This window comes from Syngnathus floridae, chromosome 19 (assembly GCF_059516105.1).
Source record: "Syngnathus floridae isolate MCC-2025c chromosome 19, RoL_Sflo_1.0, whole genome shotgun sequence".
Classification (NCBI taxonomy): Eukaryota; Metazoa; Chordata; class Actinopteri; order Syngnathiformes; family Syngnathidae; genus Syngnathus; species Syngnathus floridae.
The window spans coordinates 2,278,944-2,299,412 of record NC_142431.1 but is presented as its reverse complement, the minus strand read 5'-3'; positions in this window follow the sequence as shown (position 1 = coordinate 2,299,412).

The window sequence follows — 20,469 nt, the reverse complement described above, 5'->3', positions numbered from 1 at the left end:
GGCTCTGTCCCCCCCCCCCCCCTTCCATTGCCGGGCTTGAGCCCAACTATGTGCCACTCGGGGGCCAAGTCGGGCGTTTTCTGGAGAGGGCTGAAAGAGAAATCTGTCGCCGCGGTCTGGGACGGGACGGGGCGCACACGTAGGGGGAAAGACTAAATGAAATAAAAACACACATCAGCGATGACTTTGATTAATCCTGTTTAGCCAAGAACGCACGGGTTCGTTGCTCTTCCCGCCATCAGCATCTACGTAAGACGCAACATGAAGACGGATGACTTTGTTTTGGACTTGAGACAGCTTGAGACTGAGCCTCTTGGCGGGGGAGTGCAACTGGTGGATTACGTAACAGGGGTCTGGTGTCTGCATGTGTGCGGATGCTACAGGAGTCTGGTGTCTTTGCAAAGTGTATGTGGCTCCCCTCACGGGACCCCCGCCCCTCCCCTTCGCCTCCACTCCACTCGCCATCTGCCTGATGGCTTATCCTACTAGGTTACCGGATGAAAACAAATTCATCGACAATAACATCAAGGGCGAATAAAAATGGCGGGCGTCCAGATGAAGTGTGACACTTCACAGGATTTGGGCATGGCTGGAGCAGGTGACACCCGAGTGAGGCACCAGGACACTCATCGTCAATCTACAATGATGCACCACCGTTAGTGGTCCTCACAAAACACTTTTGGTCAGCTCGGGATGACCGAGTCTGCTTTGTCTTTTTTACGTCCCGTCTGAAACAAGGCTAATTTCACCGAATTAAACAAACATATGGCAATGGCTTTTCCCTGATTAATACCCATTTATCCTGCCAGGAAAGGGTGGCTGCTTGGACAGGCCAGACACACACACGCACACTTGTTAATGGGCTTACAAATCTCTTGACTGGCATACAAGAAAGCTGCACAACAGATAAGGCGGCGTGTTTTTGTTTTGTTTCCTCACTTCCGATGAGCACACTTGGGACAGCACTTCTATTGTCCTGCCCGACACCCGATCTGTATTCAACATGTTAACCTCCCCATATGGCCCAAACAATGGATGCTGTATATGGGTACACAACTGTGTGTGTGTGTGTGTCGTGCCCAACCTCTGCACAAAGGCATGCCCGTCACCCATTGCCAAGAGCCATGTGATGTGTGTGTGAGGGGGGGGGGGGGGGGGGGGGGGGGGGGGTTCACCATCTGTTGAGGGGTCCAGTGTGGCCGCAGGTGCTTAGAGACTCTGCGTGTGTGAGGGGCATTTGAGGGGAGGGTCGAAGATGTGGATGTGTGTGGGCAGGGGTCGAGGGTCACTTCTTCCAGGCAGTCCGGTGCCAAAAAAAGACGCAAGCTTACAGTAATTGCGCTATAGTGGACAGGGAGGGGAGGGGTCGGGGCTACGAAAGAGAGAGAGAGAGAGAAAGGGAGGCCTGCGTGTTTGATCAAAGTTTACCAAGTCTGAAGACATTTGCATACAGATGGTACTGTAGCGCGGCCCACCCCAACCCCAGCATACCTTTCCCTCGCCTTATTTGTCTTTCTCGCTCTCTCTCTCTTTCTCTCTTTCTCCCTTACACACAAATGTAATAGGGCCGCATTGAAGAACCCATGAATAGCCTTTCAAGAGCACGAAGAAAACGGCCTTGGACGCACAACACAGCGGCTGGAAAGAGAAAGCCCGGCTCGGACTGAGGAAGAGGAAAAGACGGAGAGAGATAAAAAAAAAAAAGCCGTGATGATTAGAACGGGATTAGTGAAGGGAGAGAAGTGCGACAATGAGAAGAAAGAGGGGGAAAAAGCCACTGTGAAGTGCTAATTATTAAAACAAATTCTGCTAGCGCGGTTTACATTGGCGTAGCTATGCTAACGGCAAGCCACTCGCCAGCCGACTCGGCCTGTATCGACGATCCATTTTTTTTTTTTTTTTTAAAGATGCCTATTGTCAGTCGGCCTTCGAGATTAGAAAGCGTAAAAATGCGGCGGAGCATGTGCATTGTTTGCCGATCTGATTGCTCCTGACAATCTTCATGCACCGGCGCTTTAACGCCCGTTTAGTTCCGCTTGGGAGTTTGATCACTCCGACAGGCCTGACCGTTGACCTGACCCTCCAAAAGATCGGATTGGATTAAAACTAAACCCGCTAAAACACATCTTGGAGTGATATTTGACATACTCGAGAAGGTGGGATGAATAAAGTGTGTAAGCTTTCGAGGCTCAACGCAATCCTATTTGGGATGGTAGCTGACCTTTTTGACCTTTGCTCAAATTGTCACTGGCAGAAAACACTCAAGCAACATTTTGAATGGAATAGAATCGAAATCTGTGAAAGCTCAAAACTGAATTAAAAAAATAATTGGACACATACTAAGCATTTTTTTTTACATAATTCCATTTTAGAAGCTAGTTGACCTCTGTAAGAGAGGGTGAAACGATTGCGTAATACACTTTAATAAAATACAAAAAACCAGTTAATCGAAATGGTGCTAAACAAGCACCACTTCCAGATTTAATGGTCCGTGAAGTGTCTGGATATGCGCTCATCGTTATATTGCCAAAAAAAAAAGCCCAAAAAGGAGTTTGGGGGTAAAAGAGCGTATGAAAAAAGGGCCGCGACCTCACTTGCCGACAGTTATCTGTCAGTTTGATGGCGGGCAGAAAGACGAGCCGGGGCGGCGGGATCCTCAGCGGGCGCCCTGGCTGACACGTTGGACAGAACCCAGTGAAAATCGGGTTAATGAATCGTAGAACGGGGCGAGCGGCGGGGTTGCTCGCCTTTCAATACCCCGCCGTCACTATCAGTCGGAGCGGCGCTCATCTGCGCGGTCGGGACAGGCCGAGACAGCCGGGGTCACTAGGTAGCAAGTGTGGATCGCCCCCCCAAAAAAAAAAAACGGGAACACAATGCAATGAGTTGGACAAAGAAAACACTCTGATGTGTCATTTTGGGGCTATTTGGATGTCTTACAATCAAGTACAGTTTATTATTTGTTGTTTGGGGCAGTAGACATACGCGAGTACCGATACTACGCATCAGATACTAGTCACAATTCCAGCTAGTTTTAAATGCCCAAATTAAAACTATCAATTTGCGGCCTTGAAATTTGGAGTCCATGCAAAGGCACTTTGGTTGCTCCATTTTTTTTAAATTACACTTGAGCATTGGCGTACATTAAGCTAGCTCAATGTTAGCCTGGAACACGTTTTTCTTGTTCCGTCTGTTACATTTCTGAATCTGTGGTCCGTGACCGCTCCATTAAAGGGCTGTCTGCCCGCTGTCACTTGCCTGTGATGGATCAGAACGTTCCAGACACGTCTTCATTTTAATAACATGGGCGCTTTTCTGCTTCACGGGCCGACACGGATGCAAACGGATGCATCTGATTAGATTGCTAAAAAAAACACGTGGCTGCCCGGTTTAACCTGAGAAACTGAGATTGGGCAGATTAGGACGTGTGACCGGCAGCCTGTTCATAATTTGCCCCATGTAAACGGATAAAAAAATATATTAGCTTGTTTAAAGGCAAGCTTATGCCCATCTCTTAATATGTTTGACATCTGTTGAGTCAGACCTCGCCATTGTTGAAAATATGAGTCAGCGGCAGACTAATCTAATCAGCGCAAACCTCTGTCAGGGATTAAATCCCTTTTTCGGACATCCATCAACCAACTCCCCGGGATTACACACAAGGTTAATTATGGATGAATTCGATTTGTAGGCGGGGGGGGACAATGGTTTGATGGCTTGGAAGAATAAGGTAATAGCGTTCACAATGCTCCTTTCGATCAACTCAGGCGTGACGCTGATTAGTTTAATTGGTCGGAGTGGAGGACATCACTGAAAGGCCATCCGTCACACGCACGTCTGGATCCGACCCTCAACACGTATTTTGCGCCGATTTCCAAATCGTGAAAGGAGCCAGGATTGAGCGAGACATCCCGGCCCTGTCACAGGGCATCACAGGTGGCGCTATCAAACTGGAAGATGGAAACAAATCGACGGTTAGGCCAGCTGCAGCGATAAGCCGACGCCCACTGGAAAACCGATGGCGCAACGGGAGGATTTACTGCACGAGGCATCTTGAGCACACATTTCCTCTTTTGTTCCGTCCTTATAATCGCCGGCAGTGATTAATTTATGTCACTGGGATATTCCCTTCAGTCTTTGTCGCAGATACCACACACACACACACACGGACACAGGGAGGGGAGGGGGGGGGAGCGTCGGGGCATGCCATTGATGCTCTGATGTGGCTTCATCCATCATTGATAATGGCCGAGGACAGCTGTGTGTTCAGGCTCTCGCCATCGGAGGAGGGGTGTATTTGGTCTAACCCGACCTCTGAATCTGCAGTACTGTCCGGCAACCCTCTACCAACAACCCCCCCCTCCCCAAAACTGAAAACACCAGCCTGGGGCCAGACTCAGATGGCATGTTGGTGCTATCTCTGTCGCCAGCGGGCTCCTAAATAGCAAGCGGCGATACACACACCCAACAACAACAACAAAAAAATAACACGCAAACATCCCCCCGCCCCCGTGTCAACGTTACGCCTGATTTTCTCTCATTTTCACAAGCCGGGGCGCTAAACCCGGGTGAAGTGTTTAGACTGGAGTTAATGAAGAGATAACAGCTGATGCGATTAGCTCGCGCATGACGGCACTCGGGTCTGCGCGGGCTCCAGCTGACCACCTCGGATTTTAACTCTTCGTCATAACGACGTCAACTTTCGGATGTATCGTCTAGTCATCGAAACGGTACACTGAGGTCAGCTGGGCTAAATCTCCACAGATGGCAAGCTTGTGTTATTCAATTAGCAGGTGATGGGGTTGCCTGGAACCCGAGCTGGGACAAAACAGCAGCCCCAGCACACTCCCTTCTACAAAAGACACCTGTCAGAAACAAGAGCCCCCATTTTTTTTTTCCTGTAGAAATTCACTCTCCTCGTCTCATCCTCATTTAAGAACCGGGGCACTTCAAAGTCGAGGAGGTACAATGGCGGCGAGCAGCCCGCCTTCAAAAGAACAGCACAAGTTACGGCGGCCCGAGAAGAATAGACCCGTAAATCATAATGGGGAGCCAAATATAAAAGACGAGGCGGGGAGAGACGCAGTTCACCTGTTCTGTGTAATACAATCACTTAACGATCCTCAAGGCCAATTGTAAAGGGCTGGGGGGGCAGGAGGGGGGTGTCCCGGTGCTCGTACCCTTGCTTTGTGCACCGCTGCAGATCATCTTCCCTCTCTCTCTCTTTCAAAAAAAAGTGGACCTTTTTCCACTCAGATATTGACATGGTGGCGGAAAAGATATCTTTAACATCTACTTGAAGGCCGTATCTTATGGGTCCTGAAAAAGTCTCGTAGAAGTTGATTTATGAAACAGCTGTTAAGCGAAATTCTTACGAGACTCCGTAAACAGCCAGGTGTTTTCTTGAAGGGGCAATTTGGTGACTTTTGAACCCAAACGGGGCGCGGTTGGGGCCATATAAAGCTTCTTCATCACGATAGACCTGTTTAGAAGGTTTCAACCGTCAAGAGACGGAAAAAAAAAAAAAAATTGGTATGCGAGCTGGAAAAACGACTTCGACTAGGACGGCTGTTTGTCCACTCGAACGTTGGGGCCTCGAGAAGACGACCGCCTCGAGAGCTCATTTCCTTCCCAAAGCGTTAGCTTATCTCTGCATCTCGCGCATACATGCTAATTTCCAGCCTCGCTAACAGATTGTTCAGGTGTTGTGTTCAGACAACTATGTTGTCCATCCAGTCCAGCACAGGGATTGCTCTGTGTGTCTAGCACCTGACCTCTGACCCTGGCCCATAGGTAAGCTTAGCTTTTTGGACACCGCTAACCCTTTTCTACAGATAGCATTTTTTTTTTACGCCATTGAAGTCCCCCCCCCCTTTACTGCTATCTCCTCTTGCTCCCTCAGCGCTCTTGCCTCCCTGCCCCCAGCCCAAAATCCCCACCCTCAGAATAACCAGGGTATGTGACGCTCTAAATGCCCCCTATTGTTGCCAGAATGGACCTTTTGTCCGCAACCCCTTGCATTTGCTGACTACGGACATCCAGTGAGCCTACTTTTTCAGAGGGCTGGAAACAGAGGGCGAGCTAAGCCCCCCCCCTCCATCTCCGAAACACGCAAAATGTTAAAGAATTTCCTGATTCTTGAACTCAGTACGACTCTTCCGGCATTTGTAGTCCAGAAAGGCCAAAAATAACCACACGTGCTAACATTGGCTAACCGATATGATTCAATCGTACGGAACGTCTTCAACACGGGGTGAAAGGTCACACGCGAGCGAGAGGCTCACAGTGGAGGAAATCAAACGGCGCATCTCCGCCGATGACTCTATTCATCAAAACCGGCTCACGCAGCAGTTTGCCGAGCGGTCGTGAATCTTTGCGCCGCCGCTTTGGATCGACTGGCGCTAACGTGCTTTTTAAAACGCCGGCATAAGCGCTCAACAATATTTACTGGCCATATTTTACACGTGTCCCTTTCAAATCTAATCTGCTAATGTATCCTCACAACAAGGCCGCGTCGGCCCGTATATCTTTAATTGTACGCGGCGTCCAGCGTTTAACAAGAGTCAGATGCCCGCTCGTAATTCTTTTACATCAAAAAGCCGCGGGGCAACACCTATTACCCTCCGCTGTCACAATGCTGCCGTCCCACCACCCGTGTTCATAAAACACCGTGGCTACCCCCGTCCCAACCCCCCCAACCCCCGCACTCCTTTCACTTTGATTGGGCTAATTGTGTTTCCTGCTGAATGTAGTAAAGAAAGCAAGGAAGTGCATATGCACATAGCCCAGAGCAAGTCAAATTCCCACTGTGGTCGTTGTTGGGAACAAGAGGGGCCATTACGGACAATAGACGGGCCCCCGTTTACTTTCTGAGGGTCCAATTCACACACTGGCGTGAGCTAGTAAAGCTTGCGACCATCACGACACCTCTGGCTTGGCTAGAAGAAGCCTTCCAAATATTTTGTGGCTGCTTAGAAAGTTTAAAAAAAAAAAAAAAAGCTCAAGCCATGTTGAGCACAATCGGGTTTAAATTTGTTTTAAAACTTTAATTGAAATAGTATATCTTGTTTTATTTGTCAGGCGGTATTTCCTCAAATATTGACTTAAAGGCATTCATTTACTCACCTGGCTAAGAGTCCGGATGTTATTTTTGCGAGGGGGGCGGGGTTTGTAAAAGTGCGATGCTGTCTATTTGGTTAAAGACGCAAGTGGCGACTAATGGTTATTTCTATTTGAACAATGTACAATCAAGCTGCAGTTGTTAGCGCGGTAAGCTAAGTAGCGCTGCGGCATGAGGTTCCAATAAGGCCAAATGAGTGCAGCAAGTGTAGCAGCCATCTCCAGGGGTCGCAACATCTGGGCCGGGCCGGATCTAACAGCTCGTCAGCGCTGGCCCGGAGAGCCGTCACCGAACCGCACTGTGGTCGCCTTTGTTATCGCAGCCCGTCGCTTTCTCTCTCTCTTTGTCAATCCGGGCAAGCTCCCGTTGACCCCGGAGGCCCGCCGTGCAGCAGGAGCGGACCACGCCAGACCACTTCAGAGACCGCACCGCCGCACCCCCCATGCCACGGAGGGCCTTTATTTCTCTCTGCCTTTCTTTATCTGAAACCTCATCCCTCACGGTGCGGGCCACCCGATCCGTACGCCGCGGCCCTGGCATTAGTGGAAGTCATATGTTTGCAGTTTGAAGCATACAGCCCCAATTAGAGGCAGCTGCCGCCCCGCTATCGGACCACAGCATCGAAGAGGAAGAGGACAAAGGAGGGGAAGAGGGGGAGCTTGAATTTATGGTCTGCGTCTCCGCGGCGGCCTCCGTTTGATGTGCAGATAATTAGGAAGTGAATGACTTCCTGCGAGTTGCTGCTAAAAGGCGCAAGAAAACGGAAAAGCCTGGAAGACACGGACGATAGAAGCATCAGGTGTGCTCGGCGAGAGCTTTAAAATCCGACGTGCCTCAAACGCATCTCGGCAAGTCGACGCGGTTGATTCATAAATAAATCCCATTTAACGAGATGAACGACCCGACCATCCATCCATCCGTCAAAACGTTTACGACTTCTTCTCCCCGTTGATCGATGGCCCAAGTTGTGGTCAAAACAAATCACGAGTCTAACAACTCACACGGGATGCGAGACAATCTACCTAATAAAGCATTTCTCAAAAGCAGTCCGCTGCTCGAATGCCGTCTGTTTCTCCATAGCAACCTTTTGTTTTTTTGAGCTTTTGGTTCATCACCACCTTGCATGTCTTTACATCGGTGACCTCTTCAGCCACAAGCCACGACCCCCGCTTCGGTCATTCATCGCCCCCTCCCCTCCCCATCTCCGAATCCAGCCGCAAGAAGTCCCGTTGAATGAAAATACAATGCAAACGATCGCAGCTCACAGTCAAGTGTTAAGTTAGTAAAAGCCTCCTACAGACTCCGCTCGTCACTGTATGAGGAACAAAAGGCCCGGATTGAGATGCGCAGAGTCTTTTGTTTCACTCGAGCTTTTCCGCTGAATGAAACACAATAGGAAGGAATGCATTGCTTTCTGCTTGAGTGCTAAACCCAATCAGGATTATAACAATGCGCTTTGGAGAGGCCTTAAGAGTCTTTAAGTATCCTCCATAGCATCAGATTAGCCAGCTAGCATCAAGCGTGCCCCCCAGGTGGCGGAATATTCACGCGCAGTCTTTGGCCAACACTGAACAACAATAATAGAAATAAACACCGGCCCCCCCGGCGCATCGTCACATCAGTCGCCTATACATCAAGCCGCTTAATCAGCGGGTTGAGTGCGAATCAATGAAACAATCACATTTGCATTCATGTGTTTTCAGAGGTGGGAAAGTGATTACTGCGGCAAAAAAGACGACATCAGCCCTTCACGGGTTTTTCCGTTTTGGGCCACAATGAGTTTTTCTTGCTCTAGGGCTCCCCCTGTTGTTAGTGGGAATTGTGCGGATGAAGTCTTGGAGAAATATTTGATTTACTTTTCTGAAGCTGTGCCACATCACAAAAAAATATATTCTTTATCCTCTGCAATAACTATTACTGTAGTGGTGAAAGATTTCTTTGTTTATGTCTGCATGACAAGATCGTACTGCCCCCCGGTGGTAAAGATGCATACGACTTAATCATGATGCACAAACTGATATATATTTATAATGTGAAATACCTCACAAAAAAAATATACTACTGCAACATTGTCATTTCTATTCACCTCAGATGGCAAAAATGATTCGACATACATGAAATAAGGCCCCAATGCATCTAATAATGTTATCCTTAATTTAGAACTGAACAAGACACAAGTGCCATATTACAAAAGAAATGAACAAGAATGATTTCTTTCAGCGGGCACATTACAACCCTACAGTGCGACATCTCCATCAGTGTTAAGGCACTAAAGTGGTGCGAGGGTGGTCGCTCCAGCAGTTGAATATCAATAAGTAGCTTTAACGACTTCCTTTAAATCATCTGACATCTATACGCGCTCTGCTTGGAGATGATGATGTCATTAAGCATGCGGATAAGACTGACACACAGTCAGACGCACACACACACACAGCATTTATCACAGTCAAAATAAGTCTTGCACCAAGGTCCCTCACAGCTCAGGTTGGGAATGCAGAGAACAGCAAAAATACCGCCCCCCCCCTCCCTTGAAATGATAACGAGTTGTTTTCATACAGGCTGCCGGGAGGGGCTAGCGATAGCTTTTGTTTTGCTCCGCATTTGTTTAACTCTTGAGAAAATGCAACGCGTCTGAGTCGTTATCTGGACATCCCATTACGGCATGAGAAAAACATGGCCGCCTTGTAGGCCAAGGACGCACCCACGTGCTTTTGTGGCTCCGTTCGCCGAGCGTTCTGGGATTGTCTGTGGATGCATTTAGCTATTTTTTTAAACTTTTTAGTTGTGTTTCAGTGGTTTTGTCTATCCAACCAAATTTTAGCATCCAGGTGTTGCCATGTCAATGTAATATGGCCGAGGCCTTCAGAATCAGTCGTGCTGTCTGACTGCTAACTTAAACTACATTAACACTTTTAATATTTATTAAAAAGATTGAATTTTCTTTTTCTAAACTCGCATTCATTTCCATGACTTCCGAAAAACACTCGCAAAATCCAAACAAAGCAGAGATCAAAAAGCATACCGGAACGGATTGTGTTCATCCTTAGAGGTTCCACTCATTAAAAAAAATGAACATTGCCAACAAACTAAATTCCCCACTTCCCATTTAGTTTGAAATCTTTTCCCTCCTTTCACTGGAAAAACCGCTGGCCACCCCCCCCAACCTCGGTCGCTTTTTTGTGCCGAGGGTCGCCGACAAAAGGAATTGTGCAAACGAGCCTTTAAAATCCCTAAATGGTTGCGGTGGTCCTACAATGGGCCAAAGAATGCGGCGCCGGACAAAGGCCGGCCCTTGCACCAGCCACGCAATGATGGATCCGAACGGACGCATGAACGTGGGCTGGATTTGGGGCCGGAGAGGCGCCACCTCGTCCCCCCCACTGGGCCAAGCAAAAGGGAGCGGCCTCGGGGACACGCTGGAAGCCCGACCGAGGGCCTCAACACAATCGCGAGCCGCTAACTAGCCCGGCCATCCATAGGCCTTGATTGATATGGGAAAAAGCGCGCCTTGCCTCTCCATACAGCGCCCTCCAATCACTCTCGATCATCCTCAAAGCCTTGAAATTATTCCACTTTTCAAAGCCCGAGCCAAGAGTGCCGATGCGGGCAGCCATTAAATGTATGTAAAATGATTTTGTGTACATAAAAGGCTTATATTAGCCTTAATCGTCTTTGATGAGCATCCGATATGCCTCACGGGGATGAATGTGAGCCATGAAGAGCGGAGAGGGAATCAAAAAGAGAAATGAAATGTGAAATTAGAGATTGAATATATGTCAAGAAATGACAATAGGAATGATAATTTGCACAGTTTGAGCCAATGAAATATGTGCTCTGACAAGCCCGATTATTATATTACAGTAGAGGACGGTGCTTCAAGAGCAGCATTGACATGGAAATGCCACGAGATGCAAATTCAACACGACGGTCCATATGTTTACCAATTATTTTGTAAAAAAATATTTACTATATTCACGTCAGTGCGGATTTTTCTAATTGTCAACTAGAATCCAACTGATAGCTCCTACTGACCAGTTTGTAAATCGGTGTAATGTCAACAGATCCCTGTAGATGGCGCTGATGCATGCGATAGCAACACAGCTTTGGAGTTGAAGATCAGGCAGTGAAATTTCTGACTGGTGTGATTGATTAAACGATCTTAAGTGCATATTATTTTTGCCGCCATATTTGTCGCCGTGTTCTTGGTTTGCAACATGTCAAGCGCACAATGAAGACAACTAGATTTGCTATCACAACAGTCTTTCCAGCCATAAAATGCCTCCAAGAGCCTGTAGCAAGTGTACACAAGTTAAAAGCACAATAAAAAAAGAGTTTCTGTGAAATTGCAAGCCGCCACAACAAGGCCGGAGGAGAGAGCGGACGGAGACCTTCATTCAGTTTAGCGGAACAGATTCAACAGAGCGGGGGCCACAATGGCATATGACTTCTTTTCGGGGTAAATGGCTCCATGCGACACTTTTACGAGTTTGCCTTGGAGTATTTGTACGTTTGTGCGCGCGAGGCCGAGGAAGGGGCCGGTGGAGTCGTAACGGGGTGCAACAAAAAGGGGCACTCTCTGTTGAGTGCATTGAAGCGCCGTCAAGGCCAATGTAAAAATAATATATGTGGCTTTTCACCATGTTAAAAAGGATGTGCTGCTCAATTTAACGGCTCGCTCGGTGGTTTATGTGCGCTGCCGCGGTCAATTGAAACCAGCGTGCTGGATTCGGGGCGAGCCGGACAAAAAGACTATTTTCATTGAAAGCGGCGGTTACGGAGAAAGACGCGAGCGTAAATTAAGTTTAAAGGCTTTTTGGAAATTGAAGATTTCCCTCGGATCAAGTGATGAAACCAGCCGACCGGACTGGACACCTAGCGTGTTAGCCTTAGCATGTTGTGTTTTTCAGTCATCATAAAATTCGAACATATTTGAATTGAGTTGAACTATTTGTTTCTCGGGTGATCCACTTTCACTTTCCTGTCATAGATAAAGCGTTTCCTAGAAATGCTTTCGAAAAGGTCAGTTGGTCGGTTATGACTCTGATTTATTTAACGCGCCGTATCCGACACGATCTTCCACACATATACGTCCGCCCACACGATTCCCATTCATGTTCTTTATGAGCTCAACGATAAAAAGTTATGACTGTGCTTCCTGTACTGCGATAAGATACGGCAGAACAAAAGAAAAAGAAAGTCGGCGGGTCTTTGAAGTTCTAAATTGTCTTTGGTACAGTTAGCTAAGAAGGCGCGGCGTTCTGTCACTGCTCAGTGTTTGCATTAAAAGGCCTCGAGGCGTGTGTTGTGAAGCTTGGTGGCAATTTCAAGGCCTGACTTCATATCCTGCACCCTCCTTTTTAGGTCTTATTGAAGCTGTGGCCCCCTCCCGATGTCTGTAAATCCCCTATAGGTACCCCCGCCGACGCTGCCGCTTGCTAGCCCGATTACATAACTAGCGCAGCTGCCTGGCGACACATGCGGCGAAACTGAAAGTAACACCATTTTATTTTTCCATTTTTAACTCGTTCACGGCTATAGATGTCAAAGTTCAGTCAAAATTTTAAAAAATGTGCCTTATAATCAGGTCTGCCAAATTGGGTAATTCCATGAAAACCATCAGCGGGCTTTTTTTGTTTCAATTGAGCCCCTTTCACTTTCCCTGCATTGGCACAAGGGTGCGGCTAACCCGCGCTTGTTTTACTGCCTTTGAGTGGGTGGTGTTAGCGATACGTCTCATTCATACGTTTGTTTGAAGTCGGATCATTTTTCCAGCTGTGCAGATGCCATTCAAGCAGGTATCCACCCACGGAAACAAGTCAAAGCCTCTACTTTGACTGCTAATGGATTTTGGAATGCCGCAGAAGAGTGGCCTTGAAAAGATTTGCCACAAGCATTGGGGGAAGGAAAAAAAAAAAAGAGAAAAGCCAGCACCGATTGTTTGGTCATGCTTCCATCTCAGATTTCCACTTTGCCAGTTTACAGTGTATTATTATTAGTGTACCTGTATTACGTTGGATCTGCTTTAAAGTTCCTGCACCTGATCACTTCCCACTCCAAAGCTATCTCAACCACATCTCAAAATAATTGGAGCACCACGATAAGAACATGCATACGAGAATTACACACACACACCTCTGACCTAATAACTACTTTCATTATTCCCTGGCTTTTTGGGTTTCTATTTCACCCCTCAAACATTTTTGGGAAAATTATTACCAGGGTGGATAAATAGAGGCAGATTTTGTAAAAATAATATGAAAGTCATCTTTGGGCTGAATGAATGGGAAGATTCCTGGTTTGAGAACTTCAGGGCAGTTGTAAGGAGGAACGTATCCAAAAGCCTGTGGGGTTAAATAATTTGGAATGTGACGTTTAAAAAACAAAGACCACTAAGATGGTGCAAAGCGCGTGTTGTTGTCATGAGTATCTCACAAGATTTCATTTCAGCTAGCATTGATGACGCATTTGGAGATTGCGGCGCAATAAATTAATGCCCAATTAAAAATGGCCGCCTTTTGCGAGCAAATCTGGCAACGTCACCAATCACACACTCAATGAGGATCAAATGCATTCTCTAGCATGTCCTTCCTTTATGAGTGGAGACTTGGGGGGTGGGCATCTATACGGTGGGACGGGGGTGGTATAGGAAGACGGGCCACCCTGACAGTTCAGCCATTTTTTTTCAGGGTACTAGAAGGATGGAAGGCAGGAGCGAAGGGGGGGCCTGAGTCTTCAAAGCCTTTCCGCTGGTTCTGAGGCCCAATGGATGGAGAATGTAGGTGGGGGTGGGGGGTGGGGGGCAAAGGAGAGAAAGGGAGAATTAGGGAGCCCTCTCTTTGTCTGCTGGCATTGGGGAGGGGGGCAGTAAGACACTGAACGCCTCGGGAAGATTAACCGGCCCAAGCCTGGTCGGAAACTGAAGGGTAGTAGGGTGGGGGGGGGGGACCCCGGGGGTCTGCTTTGTCTCAGATCCATGATGGGATGCTGGAGAAGAGTAATGGAATGTAAAAAAAAAATAAATGGGAGTGATGGATCAGGTATAGTGAGTTGCAGGGATGGGAGCCAGTGGAGGGGGCGAGTTGAGCTGTCAATCACGCTGAAGAAAAAGTCAAAATCTCAGTCGTGAAGGAAATCAGGACTGAAATTGGGGGAGCAAATGAATTCAAATAATTTAAAAAAGACGGGTGGGGGGGTGTTCAGGTGAAGAGGAAGGAAAAGAGGAAGGGTGGGGTGGCGTTCCTCAATACGGATTAGGACAAACTCGGCGGGGAGGGCGGGGGTGAGGGAGGAGAGGATAAAAGTTGGGGTGAGAATGAAGAATTGGCATTCGCTTCACTCACTTCAGTGCACAGGAACAAAGCTTGATGGGAGGTACTTGACATAACACTCTTCCAGCCTGCGTGTGTGTGCGTGTGCACAAGTGTGTGTCCAGTATCACATTCACTATCTTGAAATAAAATGTATAATCTTAAATATCATGAAGGTATTACAGCTGACATGACCTATCAAAAAACAATGACAACCTATATTGCAAAAATCAGAGCATTTTATTTGTGGCTTGAGTGTCATATTCTTCCCCACACACACCCTGAAGAGAAAAAATGAACCCCCTTCGGCCCTGCAAACAAAATCAATCGTAGCCAAAATAACCATTTGACATCTCATGATGGCTTCCAGTGAAATACATTTTCCATCATTCTCCCTGGGCTAGCATGAGGATGTGGGAAGACACAGAGTTTTATTGGAGGGGGGGACAGGTCGCCCTGCAGGGTGAAGGTGAAGCAGAAGTGGGGGAGGGAGGGGAGCCATTGTGGATGGATTATAGCAGAACCAAAAAGTGGACCCCTCTTGTTGCCTCACACTGGAGCTTCCCTGCAGGTACAGTAGACCCCCCCCCCCCCACCCACCCACTTTCTCACTCCTCTCTTCTGATCAACGGAGCTGAAACGGGAAGGCCAGGAGGGGCCTCTGGTTCCCACATTAGAAACTCCTTCAGAGCCTACTGTACTGCAAAGATGTTCTCCGATACAACAGCAAGCACATGATTTAAAAAATATATTTATTTCCTAAATTTAAAACATAGTATATATAATGTGGCTTCTTATTGAGGCGCGGCTAACGCGCTAGTCAACCAGTATTGGCTCCAGCTCATCCGTGACCCTAACGAGTCACCGACAGTAAGTCTAGAAAACGGATGGCTTGATGTACACACACAAAAAAAAAAATCAAAGCGTGCTCTTGGCTACCATCCAGCGATTCTACCGAGCGTATTTCAAAAGCCGGCTGAAATAATAGATTGGATACACATGTCAGGCGCTGTTGTAACGTTCCAAACGCCACACCAGCAACAAGTAATTAAAGCCAATGTGAAAAGCACAACAATCCCTCCCACTTTGGCTATTAAGACACTGGAGAACTTCTGCAATGGGGAAAGAACCTTTGAACCTCCGCAACAAGTCCCGTCCCCTAAAACAAAAAGCCGAGCGTCCCCGAATGTCCCCGTGGTTGTGATCTCTGCTCTCTTGTTTGTGTCCTCTGTAAAGTCAGCGCTCCCATTCTGTCAGTCCCCCCAATCTCCGTCCCATTGGTCCCCGCTTGCTCTCACCCACCGAGTGCCCATGGCTCCTGAAGTGACGCTCTTTGTGTGGGGTTCAGGGGTCGTGCCTATTAGCGTGAAGAAAGCCCCGCTGGGTCTTATCCCGACCCGGAGGAGGACGCAGGCCTCTTCACCCCAACCTCGGCCTGGCCGGCCCCCTCCCCTGGACGGGACACTTTCATCCTTTGTTGGGAGGTCAATGAGCGGACCCCCAGAGGGGAAGGAGGGCCCCTGCCAATAATGATATGCATGACAGTCATTGTATGACCCCCCCTCCCCCATGGGGGGGTCATGGTTGGTTGAGATGGGATGAAGAGGGGTGCACGATCCAGGATGGTTGTCTTACAACGTGAGGAGGAGCCGACAGAAAAATATGTTTTGACACATCATGTTATGGTTAAATATGGCAAGATGTACAAAAAAAAAAAGTAGCGACAGGTCGGCACCCTAAAAGAGTCTAACCTTTGACCTGGAGCCTTCAGTGCGGGCTGGGTGATCTGGTTTGCCTCACACCACGCAAAAATGTCAGCTATTTGTCTTGATATGCAAATGAGATGTTACATAACAATGCCAGCAATGGCCGCCCAGGCGCCAAGACTAGCAAATACAAAATTTTATCAAATTTACAAATGACCGCATGTTTTCTTGAAAAGGTGACGTTGACCACAACACTAAATCAATCCAGAGCGCGGAAGGAAATTCGTTCCTGATGTTAGCACTAGCGCCGGGTGTAAAGTGTCTTTTTATTGATCCGGAATATGTCATCATGTTCGGGAGCTATTTAGATGCTATCAGAGACCCGCAGCTGATCTATTATTAATGTTCTTGGCAGTCCATTACGGTTGCTTCATTAAGCATGAGATCTCCTGGCGGGGTGTAGCATCGAGTCTTGTTGTCCTCATGTTGGAGCCCCCCCAAAAAATATGTTTTAAACCCACCTAAAAAATTGGAAAAAAATTCTGTGCCGTTTTCCGGACGTGGGCCGGTGCGCATGGAGGATGAAGAGTATTAGCCCGCTCCCCGCCGCTCGAGTTGTGAGCTGCCAGCCGAGCGGGGGTAATTACACGACCTGAAGGCAAGCCGGGCCACCAAGGAGGGATTAGGACCGTCGGGCCCTCGCCATTACCTCTGTCTCCTCATCTTTGTTCAACCTGAATGATATTTCAAATTCAGTTCGAAGAAGGCTCGCGTTTTCACGTATTTCGCGGCTCCATTACTAAGTCGGCAGAGGCCAATTATCTTTTTTTTTTTTGTTAAGGCTGACTACCGTCTGGCCTCAACCTCGCCATGCATCACTCATTCCCATCAGGTATAAGTTACATTTCCATTTGAAGCGCCGTTTGCTCCAAAATGCTTCCTGTCTTTCGCTTCAGCTGATGAATCATGACCCCCCCCTCCTCGCTTAGGAAGGAAAATATGGCGGGTGGAGTAAGCCAAAGCATCTCCCTTGGCGGTTTGTTTGATCAGGGAAGAGCAGTAGTTATCTGGGGGGCAACCGCCCCCCCTAAGCCCCTCTCGCCACCCCCCTGTCATCAGTGCCGATTGGTCCAAATGGATACCAGAACACCTTCTAGCGGCTCACAATACACTCAGCGCTTTATATTCCCGCAGAGCCATAACACGAGCCACGCTCTTGAAATCACACACACACCTCACTGCACAATCAATCTGTCGACTCGGCGGTAATTTCTCCAACTATTGTGCTTAGGCCGTCATAAAAGTCACCGAGTAGGATTGCCAGACACTCCTGAGGGTTCCGCTTTCTATTTAGAGTGTAATCAAAGTGTGGCGAAAAATTTGAATTTGTTATTAAATCATACCATGTCACGTCTCGCTTCAAATGAAAGTGGCGCCGACGCCGTGTCATCGAAGGGCAGCATCCGAGACACCCGAGCGGCAGGGATGGGCGCATCGCCACAGCGGCAATCACACAAAGCTTGCTCTAAAAATATTACATGAAGGGAGGGGGGTCCATGCCTCTTCCTGGCGGCTGTAACCCAGGCAACCCTGGCAGCGAGCGGTACCCCATCCTGCCCATCCACGGCTTCCTTTCGGCCGTGTCCAGCGGCATGTCGCCCCCTCGCTCCACAAGCCGCTTCTCAGCAGGCTCTTGACTGGAATTGGCGTTACGGAGGCTAAAGGGGGTCTTTCGCCCCGCGGTACCACCTCAAAGTGGGTTCAGCCTGTGTGGGGTACATCTCAATCAGCGAGGGGCACGGAGCGAAGAGGCCCCCTTCTACTATTGCCACCTCTCACTGGCACGGACGCCCCCCCCCGGCCTCCCGCTTACTTAGGGGGTCTTTACCCCCCAAAATGTCTTTTCATTTCCCCTACTGTCCTCGAGTGAATGCGCTGAATCGCGCTCGGGGAGTCTTTGCTGCGAAAATGAGGAGCGAGGAAACAATGCCAGCCTGAATAAACACTTTGAGGAGCAGGCGGCGGGCGGGCGAGGAAGGGAGGACAGACGGCGGCGGAGGGGATGGTGACGACTTCATGCGAGCGAATGGAAGAAAGTGTTCCTTCGCTCACACGTCCGCGTCTCTCACCCCTTCTGGTCGCTTCTCCCCTGCTGTCGAGGAGAGGCGGGAAGGAAGTCGAGAAGGAACTGGGGGGGGGTAGCAATGATCTCTTCTCATTCCTTTTTGGACGGCAGAGCTATGGCAATCGGCTTGTTTTTTTGGGGCACGGCTGCAAAGGTTGGAGGCTTGCTTTTTTCTGCATGAGTAGCTAATTCACTCGACTCTCATCCCATCTCTCCACGAGTCACTATACCCCAGTTCGCTACATTATTTCTTCCCCGGGGGTGTTTGACACTGACCCACTTTCCCACCTCAACCCAAACAATTCCGCAGCAAAAAAAAAAGGCTAATGTCTGCTTTTCCTATTTCCGAGTAGATAGGTCGGAAATTACGTAGCAACAATCTTTGGGTCGCTCATTGCGAGTGTCGATGGCCGACTGAGGCCTGTCAGTGCAAAGCGCCGATGTCAGCAGATTTGCCGAGCCTACGCGTCGCCAGGCCAGAGTGCCCTCGTCAGCCTGCGTGTGACGCGTGCAAAAATGTTAAAAAAAAAACAAAAAACGCTGCGTCGGGACATTCTATGTCACTGAGGCTCGCCGGGGTCTTTGGTGGGCGACTTTTGCCAACTAAGCGTGATGATGCTTTATTTTATTTTTTTTAAATTCCATCCACTAATGATTGCTCAACTTTCATCTTTTGACCTCAGCTACCCACGCCTGATTTGTGTGAACCAATTTTTCTTTTTTTCCTCCACGCACATCAGCCTTAAGCTCTATTTTGACAGCGGGTGTGAGTAATGCATTTTCAAATAATCCAGGGCCGTAAAGAAGGAGAGGCCGGCTTGTCACCAGCCTTGTGCAACTCTTGTCGACTCGGCCCGGTCACAAAGCAATTTCACACACTTGACTTTTTTTTCCCCCCTAGGCAATATCTCGCTACCAAGCCTGTTAACAGCCCCTGAGACAGTGTGTGTGTTTGGGGGAGGAGGGGGCAATGGCCCCCACCAGGGCACCGCGGCCTGGCGCTCACCGCGACACTTCACAGCCAAACGTGAGAGAATGTTCTGCCAGCTCTTCTACCTAATATCTCCTCAAACACTTTGAATTCCTCCTTAACTTACACAACAACTTCTCCTCCTGGAAAGATTCCCCCCCTGCACCTCCTCCCTTCCCCACCTCTTGCACAGCATCCACAAACGCTCCATTGTTCCTTTTCAGTTATTTTTATTTTGGAGTGTAAAGTGCACAATGCACCTTTGTTGACGCCCGAGTGTCTTGTAGGAAACAACTCGACACCAAGGGTGCAAGTGGGCACTCAATAGAGATGTGCTACACACATGCGCAAGGGGGAGGGGGCGGGTTAAAAGTACATTCAAAGCAGGTATTTATGGAAGGAAGTAGTGGAAGTGGAAGCTTTGAAGTCTATTTGGAAACTGACCAACGTTGTCGGGAAAACGTGCCCGCGAGACAAAAAACGTCTAATTGCACGACGCACGTCAGCATGATCTGACGAGAACTCACTTCAGAAGAGAGCGTTAAAAACGAATTAGTTTGCTTTTTTCTTTTGCTTCTTATTCAAAAAGAAGGCAGGAAGATACGGCACAAACTCACTGCAGGATTTTTCAGTGCCACAATCACATATTAATAAGTATTTTCCAATTGTTTGCCCTCATTTTGCTGAGTGTGAATTGCAAGTAAAAAATGGCTTGAAGACTGCACCCATAAAAAGTAAAGGAAGTTCAAGCAATGATTTCCCTCAGGGAGTTTTAAACTATCAATCAATCAACTCTTCCGACGTCAAAAATAAAATCCAATCCGCCCCCATCATCTTTCTGTCACTCGGCCCATCCGAACGCCTCCCACCCATTGAGACGCAACCCCGTTTCTGCCACCCCCGCGCTTACAGGCTCAATCATCTTTTTGACTCTCAAGCTCCGCCCACAAAGGCGCAATCCTTATCCTAGGGGGAATCAGACTTGCATTCAGTGGAATGTGACGCCAGGAAGTTGGCGGCTGCAGGTGTGACTGAGTCACGGCCGGGAATCGTCGAGCGCCCTCACGACCCGCAGGAGGGCGGGCTCGGGTGACGAGGCTAATCGGATCAGACGCCGGCAAATCGCACCTACTCATTTTTTGTTTGTTTTTTCCAGGGACATGGGGGATGGGTGTTGTAAATTGCCAGACGTGCTATTTGAACCCCCCCCCCCCCCAGCCTCTTTTTTGAATACTCAAGTA